Source organism: Lolium rigidum, chromosome 1 (genome assembly GCF_022539505.1).
Source record: "Lolium rigidum isolate FL_2022 chromosome 1, APGP_CSIRO_Lrig_0.1, whole genome shotgun sequence".
NCBI classification, from domain to species: domain Eukaryota; kingdom Viridiplantae; phylum Streptophyta; class Magnoliopsida; order Poales; family Poaceae; genus Lolium; species Lolium rigidum.
Window position 1 is genome coordinate 272,408,198 of NC_061508.1, and position 11,652 is coordinate 272,419,849.

An 11,652-nucleotide genomic window follows, 5' to 3' on the forward strand; every position below is an offset into this window, starting at 1 on the left:
ATTAAGAAGGTAAAATCGGAAGATGTTATCCAATTTGTCAAAGAACATGTCATTCATAGGTTCGGGATTCCCCAAACCATCACGACCGATGGAGGTTCGGTCTTTATTTCTAAAGAATTCAGAAAGTTCTGCGATGACATGGGGATTAAGCTGATCCGATCATCTCCATACTATGCTCAAGCCAACGGGCAAGCTGAAGCGTCCAATCAAAGCCTGATCAAGATGATTAAGAGGAAGATTGACGAGAACCCTAGGGTGTGGCATGAGACATTTTCAGAAGCTTTGTGGGCCTATCGCATGTCATGCCATGGAGCTATAAAGACTTCGCCATACCAGCTTGTCTATGGGCAGGAAGTCGTATTACCTTGGGAAATTACGGCTGGATCGAGACGTGTCACGTTTCAGAATGACCTGACAGCCGAAGAATATGCAGCCACGATGAGTGACACTATTGAGGATGCAACGGAACTTAGACTTTGGTCGTTGGAGAAGATTAAAGAGAACAAAGCCAGGGTAGCTCGTGCATACAATAAGAAGCTGAGACCAAAGGAGTTTCAAGTTGGTGATCTAGTATGGGAAGCCGTGTTGCCACTAGGAACCAAGGATAAAGCATATGGCAAATGGTCTCCTAATTGGCACGGTCCTTACAAAGTCGTCCAGTGTTTTGAAGGGCAATGCATACATGCTCGAACAGTTGGATGGTGTAAAATTCCCAGTGGCCGTCAATGGCCAGCATCTCAAGAAGTATTTCCCAAGCATGTGGGATGATGGGCAGTGAGATATGGGGGCCGATTTTAAATCGGCCAGTAAAAAAAAATGTACATGCAAGTCACAGCCGATGCACAGACATCGACTTGAGAAAATATGCGAAGACAACAGTATACTAGTACAGCCGATGCACGGACATCGACTTCAGAATAATAAAAGCCGATGCTTTGCCATCGACTCTAGAGGAACAAGCTCAATTGAGCAGGTTAACAGATCGGTTTCAGACCAGAGATCATGATATCTAAGGTGAATCTCCCAGTGGATTTGCTGAGGAGTTGAATCTGCGCGTTTGAGTTTGGAGGATTGTTTGGACATGGACTGGATCTGTTTGACCGTGTGAATAGGCAACTGTTTGGCCTCAAATCGTGTTTATAGTGCAGGACGATGCCCTGCCATCGGCTCTTTGTGCAGTGACTTCGTTTGACAATCGGCAAAATTGACAAGAAAGCAAAATTAATAAGGAAATATTTGCTTCATTAATAATAGGATTTCTTACAAAGAAAGAGCCGATTGCTCAAGGGAGGAAGAACAAAAGAAAGGTCTATTGACCAATCTACTACTACTACTAGTCCTATGCTAGTAGTCCCTGATCTACGGGCCGTTGCTGCCCTCGTCATCGTCGTCGCTACCGCCGGCGCAGCTGCTGGCGGGCTCCTCGTCGCTGCTCCCGTAGCCCTCTACGGGAGCCTCGTCCTCCTCGTCATCATCGTTGTCGTTGTCCCACCAGGCGCGGAGGCGCTTCGCCGGCGGGTAACCCTCGAGGGAGTCGTCGTCGTCTTCCTCCTCCTCTTCCTCGGAGGAGGTGTAATCGTCCCAGGAGAACGAGTCGTCCTCGCTCTCCGATTCCAGTTCCCCATCAGCGAGGAACTGGAGGTTTTCATCTCCGCTGGTCAAGGACTTGTCGTCCTCGGACCAGACGGAGGAGGCGTGGTCCTCCTGGTCCCACTCCTCTGGGGCGCGCTCGTCGTGCGCCGCCATCAGAGCCGCCATCGGATCCCACTCTGGCGTGGGTTCGCGGGAGGAGGAGGAGGAGGAGGAGAAGGACTGGGAGGAGAGATCCGACGATGCGGAGGAGGAAGAGGAGGAAGACATTGCTCTGAGACTGGGGTTTCTTGGTGCCGATGGCCAGAACAAAGCAAGGGGATGAAGTGGCGAACTGTTTGGAGCGGTTAAATAAAAGGGGATATAGTGGAGATTCAATGCCACAGCTAGCTTTCGAGGAAGTGGTGCCCAAAGAAAAAAAAATTTGCCAGGTCACACGGAGAAGTTGAGAAGGCAAGTCATCATAATGAAGGGTACTGCGACGGTTCTGCTCTGCCACGACATGACCCGACGAAGGAAAAGCAGAGTGATTTTGGAATTATCATTTCCAAAACCAGGGGGCATGTGTTATCACCAGAATTTGACCGGATCAGAGGTAGGCTGCGATTAAGATGGGCTTGAAGAATATACGCGGAAGATATACATGAATCGGCCTTGTATACAAAGTTTGGGTTAGTTTGCCCTTGTATCTGTAAATATAGTAGGATACGTGTCGGTTAGATAGAATTTGGCTCGTGCACGGTTGGGATTATTCCCACGTTAGAAAGTCTATGGACTATAAATATGTATCTAGGGTTATTGAGAAAAACAACAATCACGTTCATCACAAACCAATCTAGGCGCATCGCCAACCCCTTGTTTCGAGGGTTTCTTCCGGTAAGCATCATGCTGCCTAGATCGCATCTTGCGATCTAGGCGAGTATACGTTTATTCGTTGTTCATGCGTTGCTCGTGTTGAAGCCTTGTTGATGGCGAGCAACGTAGTTATCATAGATGTGTTAGGGTTAGCATTGTTTCATCATGTCACATGCTTTTGTCCATGCAACCCTTAGATGTCTAGCCGCCCTTACACCTATCTTAGGTGTAAGGGCGGCACCTCGCTTGATCATTATTTAGTAGATCCGATCCGTTATGATTGCTCCTTGTTCTTCAAGGATTAGTTTAATATCTGCATAGTTAGGCCTTGTAAACGGGTTGAAGGATCCAGTAGCACGTAGAGTGTAGTTTGCTAGCCCTAGATAAGATGTTCCGGGGATCAACTTCATGTTGGTTTTTAGGCCTTGTCTAGGGTTGGTTTATTATCACCGTGCGTGGCTGCCAGGCTCAATCACGCGTAGGATGTTCCGATTATGTGGTGAAAACCCTAAATCGTCGTAGGTCGTTTTAGCTTTATATTGATCAAGCAGGACCATCATGTGATCATAGACCTCATACGAATCATGGGTGGATCGGCTCCTTGAGCCGATTCACATGATAACCTGAGAGTCGATCGAGGCTCGTATTTAATGTTTACGTGTATGCCATGCAGGAAACTAAGCGAAGCAAATCCATCACCTTCCTGACCAGATATAGGTCAGGTGGCACGCCCTTGCACCAGCATCGGACATGCGTGCCGAGGCTTTGCGGGCCGTCGCTCGAGGGACCAGGGCCAGCCGCAGTCCTGGGAGCCTCCCGGCTCTACTGTGTTGCCCGTCGTTGCTCGCCGGTGGGTTTCTGACCGCAACAGATGCGGAGTGGCCATCACCTATGCAGAATGCAATTTGTAAGCTTTGGGAAATGTATGGAGAAGAGAAGAGAGGGAGAGTCACTGATGGTCTTGACTACATGGAAAAGAGCTGGAAGTGCAGTGATGAGAAACAGAAGCTGCATAAAGATCTTAGGAATGCTTAGGATGAACTCAAGAAGGTAGTGCAGGAGAAGCAAGTGACACTAGCTTTGAAGGGGAAAGCAAAACAATGATGCTAGGGTTGAACTGCAGCACATGAAAGTAACATAATCTTGTCATTCCAACATGCACAAAGTTCTCAAAATTAAACCAGAGAAGGATAGAGACCAGTTCAATGCTAAGAAGAGGAAGACGGAGTCCATTATTTTTGACTTACTGAAGCACAAGGAATATACCATGGGAAAGATGAGGAAGATTAGAGAGCTTATTGAGGAGTAGAAATGTTGTAATTTAAAATAATAACTTGCATTAGTATATGAACAATGTCTTGTAATTTGAATCATGACTTTAATTAGTATTTGAACTAGTTGTTGTAATTTGAATCAATGTTGAATCATCTATGTTGAATTATGTTGTTGAAGGATTCATTAAATTATGTTGTTGATGGAAATATTAAATTATGTTATTTTGATGGAATGATTTAATTATTTTGTTGATGGAATAATTTAGTTTTGAACTTAATTTCGAGAAGTTGAGACCTTTTAGGTTACCTTTTTGTACTTCTAAAGGTCCCAACTTGATGTCGATGAGATGTCGAGAAGTCGAGACCTTTTAGGTTACCTTTTTCTATTTCTAAAGTTAATTTCTAAACGATTCCATGAACATCTTGTGGCAATCTTCCAACAAAAATCCAACAAAATCAAACCAGTTGGAAAAAAATCAAACGAGATTCAAAAGAGGGTTGGTTCATCACATACATAGGGTTCAAAGCATCTAGAGCAGATGACATGTTCTAGAGCATATACATAGGGTTCTAGAGCACATTACAGGTTTAGTTCAAAAGAAGCACCATCTGGAGCACATTACATGTTCTGGAGCACATACATAGGGTTCTAGAGCACATACATAGGGTTCAAGTCACAGATGCATCTGCAGCTACTCAAACAAACCATGAGGAACCATCTAGAGGACCAACATTTTTTTATCTCTGCCTTCAGATGCATTAGCTCCAGCAGTAAAGTAACCCATTATTCCTAATGGAGTTGTGGTAGAAGCAGTTGGTGCACCATCTTGACCTGTTCTTGGATCAGTGGTAGAAGCAGTTGGAGCACTACTACTAGTCATTGATGGCCCTCAAGGTTTAGATGGATATGGACCTGACGTCCTATTTGCCTGCAACAAAAACATTATCAGGGACATTACAAGTAGGTTGTAAGTAGAGGTTGTATGAGCAACAAAAATAGTCCTATTTTCCTCCAACAAATAACAAGTACTCTGTGGTTCTGTTTCCTAAGTGCAAGGTTGAGGGAGCTTTACAACACTAGCAAAAGTCTCTTGAAATGTTGGGACTCCAATTGCGGAGTGTGGAGTCCAGGAAGAAATTTTCCCCACAAGGGTGACTCGAGGGTTATATCAAACTCTCGGGGAGCTGCGCAAAGAGGTATGTCTCCCTCTCTTCTTCCAGCAATCCTGCAAAGTAAAATAAAGCATTATGTCCCCAACTCCACCGTGTGGTTGTCAAGCACAAGGTTTCGCGTAAGTAAATAAAACACAAGTAGTAATAGAACAAGAAAAACTAGATAAAATAAAGTAACTAAGTAAAACAATAAAAAAATGTTGATTGTTTATTGGGTTTTGGATGCAAACAGGAAAAGTAAATATTTTTGTATTTTCGAATTAAAATAATGCGGCAAATAGAAAGTAAGATAAAAGCAATATAAAGGTGTTTCTTATGATACAAAGTGGACCGGGGTTCATGGGTTCACTTGAATGTTTTCTCTTTTAAGTTGTACTGGACAATAACAATTCATCAATGAGATATGAAGATGCAAAATAATAACATGTGAAAGATACGCATTCATATGGGCATCGCGTCCTAACATAGAGATGATGCAACACATCTCTCTTATACTCCACAAAAAGGGAAAACTCCATGCAATCTTGTATTAAAAATTAACAGAGCATAGCTATAAGTACTTTGACATCAACTTTGAATATCAAATATGCTACCTTGAGCTAACAAGATCATCACTTTTGTCACGTGACGAATATAGCACATGCATTCACTTTATCCCTAGTGAGGTAGCAGAAGAAAAGGCAAAACCATAATAGATCATGAATTTGTTGTCACTATTCAATCACTAAAACCATGCTACTCCATGCTACTCCATCTAATACACACATCACCCCCACACGCTCTTGCATAAAAGTTGGATCAGAACCAGTACTTAAGAACGTGGTACATAATATGCATCTATCAATACATGCATCTTGTACATAATATAATCATATCTCATAGCACAATATCATAGAATAAGGATCCTCCACATAGGTATTACAAATATAGTCGTAATCATGTAGGGCAGCTCATATGGCACTAAGAACTGTGAAGAATATGACAGAAATAGATCAAGCTACTGCCACAAACCCGTAGTCTAGAGGTGGACTACTCCCCCTTGATCATGGTGATGATGATGAAGACATTGGAGAAGGTGGAGATCCCTCTGGCGGTGATCTCGGTGGAGTTTACCCCTCCAATCTTTGTTGTTGCAGCCTCTATTTTCGTGTTCTTCCCGAGAGCTCTTCGGGGGCATATATATAGTGATTTTTAGGTCAAAACACGTCGGTGGGCAAAAAGATCAGGCGATTTGGAAGCTCAACGGCCGAAAGAGGGCAAGTGACGTGCTCTACCTGTTTGGGTGTGCCACCCGGGCTCTTTTGGGCCTCAGGCCCTTCCAGGTGTGCTTCCATGTCCTAGGGTGCTTCTTGCGAAAAATGACGCTCCAAAAATCCCAGGTCAATTTGACTCCGTATAGGTCTCTGAAAGTGAAAAATATACAAAGCATGGTATTCATGTTCTGCAAAGTTATAAACCAAATAAAGGGGATCATTGGTAAATCCCGATAAATCAATATAAAACATGGTATTATCATCATATATGTTGCAAATATGTGGGAATTCAATATGATAAAGGACAAAGTTCATGTATGCATTTTACATGCATCAAAGGTCAGGTCTTCACTGGTGACACAACAATGGCTTGCTTGCTCTTGTCCATCATCACACTTAACACCAATTTCTTAGCCCTCTCATACTTCCTCACCATCTCTTACACTTTGACATTGTTGTCAACTAATTCAAGCCCATCTAGAACCTCCCCTTCTTCCTTTACATAATACATTGAATCACACAACCCATAAGATTCCTTCTTGATTCGTGACAACAAGTTCAGAAACCTAATATCACATCGGCGCATCTGGGATTGCACAAATTTAGCACCATCATACTACATGTACATGTCCCATATATCTGAATCGTGCCTAAATGATAAATAATGCAAACATTCAATATTTTGCATCCCTACATTGAGCCAAATCCACAGGACCTAGCAAATATTTCTACCAATTTCGAGATGTCCCCAATTTCAGAATCTTACCCGCCACCGGAGACGTAGTGGCTGAGTGGGTGATGGCGCTTGATAGCACCAGCAAAAGGGTCTTGATACGTTGGGACTCCAAGTGCAGAGTGTTGCTGTCAACACCCGGATTTTTAAGTCCAGATGCCTATTATGCCATTCCTCGCAATCCCAGGAATATTGTTTTTGCGAGACATAATAGATTGATATCACAACACATCATTTATTACAACACATAATCGTCTTACAAATAAAGGATCACATGATCCATTCTCATTACAATAATAGAAGTTCTATTGATCCATTACATAACACATAGCGGAAGCGAAATAGCGTAGTAGTAGTCCATCTATTCCACAAGCAACTGTTGACGTCAGGAGTGATCCTAGTTGTCGTAGACGTCCTGATGTCCTTCTTCCGGGTTCTGGTACTCCTCTTCATAGTCTGGCCATTTGAATAGCCAGGGACACATCCATGAGTACTTTAAAGTAGTCGCAAACTAATACTAATGTAAATACTATCAACTATAGTAAGGGGGTTCTAAGCTCTAGTTTTATTTGCAGAAAGCCAGTTTTATTTCATAAGCACTTTTAATAATCAAAAACTCCTCATTTGCCTAACTTAACTCAAGTGGGAACATTAGTGTCATTCCCACAACTCAGTTATGATTCAAAGTCAAAGTCACCTTTCAATTCAAATCACAAGTCACCATTCATATTTTTAGAAAAGTTCTGATGACGGAACAAGTATGGCCTTTCCAATCTGTCCATGACCGCGGACGCGGCTATTCGAATAGGTTAAACTCGCAGAGGTTGTACACTTGTGCCACAACAATTGCAATAGTTCGTCGTGGGTAATCGGCCCCGATTTATCGTACGCAAGACGCGAACTACCAATCCTAACCTTTCATTTACATACCCTAGTATAGGCACCTCTCCCCATGAGCTTGGCCTCCCAGTGAAGACAGACAGTCGGCACTGGGAACCGCACGAGGCTTGGGACGGACATTCACCTCATTTCACGTCATTTCACATCATTCCTTTTGTTGTAGAGGCAGCCTCCGGCATAACCCTGACGACGCTTGTTTTAGAGGGAACCCATACTAAGACACATAAATTTCCAGCTAAGCCTTACCCGATTCGAGTATTGTGGGGGTACTTGTAAAATTGGAATGGTATCGCATCCGAACCCAACCATCAGTTTTTGGTAAGTTTCACCAAGTCATTCACAAGTCATATTCACCTTTAAAATCTTTCAATAGAATGACTCATCATTCCAAGGTTTTCAAAGTTATTTCATTTCACAAGTTCCCAACTAGAGTAGCCAATTTTAGTTTAGCACTAGCAACTAGTCATGAGGGGTGCTAAGCAACTTGTAGCTTTCTAGGCTAAGTGTGATGCTCTTGTACTACTCCATAACTAAACCAAGTGAATCATAAATCAAAAAGTAACTTTGATAGATAAAATCCAATAAAGCTTGTAAAGTAAAAACTTGGGATAGGATCATAAAGTAAAAAGTAATAGTGCCTTGCTCTCGTAGAGCTTTGCACATGGGAACCTTGCAAGAGTGTTAGCTTGCCTTGATTGGTGATGTGATCAAAGTTCTCTTGCTCTTCCTCTTGGTAGAAGACCTCTTCCTCTTGATAGTCTCCGGTACTAGCGTCTAAAAACGAAAATGAGGATACAATCACCAAACAACACTTAAGCAGTCTTTAATTAGCCTTAATGGCTCACACAATTGATCTAACATCACTACCTAACAATTATTCACAAATTATGCTAGGGTTTCTTGATTTAACATTATGAAAATAATTTCCTCTCATTGAAAGTTGTAAATAGGGTTTCTTTGTGGTTTGGAGAAATAATTTCCTCTCATTGAATTCTTCTTAAGATTTAATCTTCCCAAATAACCAGGGATGATCACATGTTGACCAAGGTCAACACTTCACATTTAATATTTGAGAAAAGTGATTTAAATGAGATTCATCATCTCATGTGATTTAAATAACTAGTCAATTTAAATACTATGTTGATTTAAATTCTACAAGTGAGCAAGTATGAGCCTATGCAATTAAAGGTCAACACATTACTTCATATCACTTGAGAAAATGATTTAAATGAGGTGCTACACCTCATAGATTTAAATTCTTAAAATTTGAAATAGTTTTAAATGAGCTAGTATTGACTACATAGCCAATTTTTGAATCTAGCCCATGATCATGTACAGAACCCATATCATATTTTTACATAGTAAATTAGGGTTTGTTAAATTTGAATTATTGCAATTGGATTCACTTCAAAATTCAAATTGGTTGATTTTTAAGATTTATTTCAATAAAGAAAAGTCTCTGTTTTGTTATTTTTGCTATTCCAAAACTATACAAGATATGAGGTTAAATCCAGTGGCAAAATGTAGATAATTTCATAGGATTTCTGGAACAATTTGAATCACAGGATTTGGATTTGTAGATTTTGAACTATTCAATTTATAACACAGGCCAGAATTGAAAATTGTTGAATCAAATTAATACAGAGTTTAAATCTGTTGGGCTGCGCGGGAAACTAGTGGGCCGAAAGGGGTTTAAACGGAGAAGCAGCCCAGTTACTATGCAGGCCTGCTGACATAGGGTCCCACTCGTAAGTGGCTTTAAATCACCGAATCGGTACCTGGCGATGTTGGCCGTCGGATTAGAGATGGATCGGACGACTGTGGATCGTCGTCACCGTCGGGGGAGAGGACTTGCTGCGCCGGCGAGGTAGGGGGTCCGCGGCGTGACGGAGGTTTCCGCGGGGCTGGCGTGGAGGCTAGGCGACGTTGTCGATGACGAGACGTCTACTGGTACCGGCGGCTGAGCTTGAGGTGGGCTAATTTGACGGCGGTGCGGAGCTACTGTGGCGGGGATCGGCGATGAAATTGGAGCCTCTCGTGGCGTAATCCGCGGGGAGAAGAGGTGGAGGAGGTCGAGGAGATGTAGGGGAGCAGATGGTGTGAAGGAAGAAGGGGCGGGGGAGCTCTATTTATAGGAGGGTGAGGAGGCCGGCGGGTGCTGTGAAGGGTCGACGACGACGAGGTCTTTCCAGGGAACGAAGGGGCAAACTAGGGGGCGCGCGAGGTAGGCGACGGCTAGGCCACGCTCAATGACTAGCTAGCGCTGCCAAAGGGTGATCGGTTGGCTCGAGCGCGTGCAAATCATGCCACGGTACTGAGCGGCAGGTCTCCGGCGAGGACGAGAGCGACAGTGCTCCCGCGCGCCACTGAGCATTTCTAGGGGCTAGAGGAGGTGGTGTCGACGCTTGATGCAGAACTAGAGAGGTAGGGGAGGACTGAGGCGGCCGTGCGATGGCGTGCTCTGGCGCGTCCAGGGTGGTGATGGTGCACGCTCTGGCGTGTCGTGGCCGTCCTGGGCGCGCGGCGTTCCAGCCAATGCCGTGCTCTCCTTTGACTAGGGCTGGTACGAGCATATTTGAGGGAGTGTAGGGAAGCTATTGGACATGATGAGAGAGGCAGGAGAGGGCCAGGGTGATCAAGTGCTTGTGGGGTGTGCATGGTACACGGCATGGCCACCATGGTGATCATAGCTCCACTTTTATCAGTGCAGATGGCAAGGCTTGATGCAGGGGAGGTACAGGAGTGGTGATGATCAAAGATAGAAAGGGGTTTAGGCAAAAATCCAGAGGATAATAGAGTGGGTTGCATTTTCTGAATTGTGCCTGCCTTGTGTTTGTGTTAATGGCCGCATGAAACTTTTTGTGGAATTTTGCAATTCTTTTTGGTGAGTCTCAAACATATAATTAATGTGAAAGATTGGTGGTGGTGGTGTTTATTTTGGAGTTGTTTTGCAAAGTTTTAAATTTGAGGTCATCTTCTCTTTGTTTCAACATCACCAGTTGTCACAATCATTCTGGTCAACCTGGTCAACATTAGTAATGGTGGTCAACATGAAAGTTGTTCACCTTGACAAGGTCTTGGATGACATGGCAAGGGTTGACCAAGTTTAGTTTAAGAAAAGTTAAAACCAGAGGGGTAAAGAGGGGAAGATAATAAAAAGTGGACATATGACCATGATCATATGTGTGAGGGTTTTGAGAATTTCTTGGATTTGATTCTGGTTTCTTTGATGCATTTGTGTTTGTTATTGATATATAAGAGTTTTACAACCAATGGCACAAGCCAAAGTGGCCTTGGTTGAAGATTTGCAAAATTGGCCTTATGTGTATGTGAGTGAAATTGGGATTTTCTCACTATTTGATTTCTCTCCATTTGATTTGACTTTTGTTGACTCTAATGTGATTCTTATTAGTTTAGAAACATTTTCAAACCATTGAAACCATTTCAAAAGGTCTTGTTCAAAGATTTGCAAAAATGGCCATAGCACATAAGAGGTGATGTGTCAAATTTCATTAAACTTGTAAATTGTTGATCTTGCTTTACTTGGACATTGGTTAGGGTCAATTTAGGGTTATATTAGGTTGAGAGATGGTTTCACATCATTTGGTCAAGGTTTAGAGTCATAGGGCAAGAATTGGGTATTATGGCTATGTGTCACATATGCCTCTATGCATATGTTGCATTTGAGTTTTAGTTTGACTTAGCTTGACCCAATTGGTGTTGTAGAGTGTTGAAATGGTATATAGGAGTGATCCAACCATTCACAACATGTCTTAGGGTCAAGATTCTCAAATTCACAAATTTGCTATTTTACTCTCATATGCCTCTATGGCATTTTTAGTTTCTTTTTATTTTCTTTGGAAACAACTTGAAT